Raw genomic sequence first — 1,111 nt, 5'->3', positions numbered from 1 at the left:
TGTGTCTGTGTCTGTGTCTGTGTCTGTGTCTGTGTCTGTGTCTGTGTCTGTGTCTCTCTTCTCTCTTTGTGTGGTGTGTGTGTGTGTGTGTGTGTGTGTGTTGGTGTTTTGAGGTTGAGCAAGACAGAGATGAGCATCTACAGAGCAGTGGCTTGGTTAACTAAAGAAATATTCCTCATCCATGAGCAAAAAGACAAAGGCTATGCATGGCATGGTGAGTGTGAGATTGTCTTTTTTCAGGGACAAGAGGGCAGACAGCTTAAACTGGTTAGAAAGGGTATTTCATAACATAATATATATTTTACAATATAACACCCTCAATCTTCAGACATTCTAATTTTATACTAACATAACTTTTATACTTTATAATTGATTTTAATCATATTCAATAATAATTGTCAGGTTGACAAATATCTCTATAAACTAATCATTTTGGATCAAAATAATAGTAAATAATATTTATACTTTCTAATTCTGATGCTTCTGAAGTTATTAGGAGATACAGAGAGCCTAAACTAAACTGATTCTAAGAAGAAATTAAGATGCCTATGAAACATAAGAGAATGTTTATACCATCTGCTCATATTTTAAATGGACAAGAGAACTAATCTCCAAAAACATTTAGCTGTTTATACTGTTACTTTTTTTTATTAAAAGTAAATCTTAAGTTTTCTAAATTGGACTTGCCAGTTTTAACAAAGCTTTTCTGAAAAACATCCTTTAAATAATCACCCATCTCTGCGGGATTGGGTTCAGATAGTCAGCTGTGATGGAAATAAATTGATACACTGTAAAAGGGACCAGGAAGATAATTTATATTCAGCAGAAGCTCAAATACTAATTCAGAGAGAAAACTCTCAAGATGAAATACATCCTGGAGTTAAGAAATCTAATTACGCTGACTGCTGCATTTCTCAGCAAGCAAACTTTGCTTTTGTATCTATGCCATTAAGTCAGCATGCTACTAGGGTTTAATGGAGGTGTTTTTCACTAATATCTATAGATTTTGCAAATTTTGAGAACAAAAATATTCACATTTTTGGAGAAGAGTATGTGTTACTAATTCTATACTCATAATATTTTATGCAGTGATTTTATTTGTTTCAAGACT

This window comes from Grammomys surdaster, unplaced genomic scaffold (genome assembly GCF_004785775.1).
Source record: "Grammomys surdaster isolate TR1022 unplaced genomic scaffold, NIH_TR_1.0 259, whole genome shotgun sequence".
In the NCBI taxonomy this organism is placed as follows: domain Eukaryota; kingdom Metazoa; phylum Chordata; class Mammalia; order Rodentia; family Muridae; genus Grammomys; species Grammomys surdaster.
The sequence above is the reverse complement of the archived record's forward strand: the minus strand, read 5'-3'. Positions refer to the sequence as shown.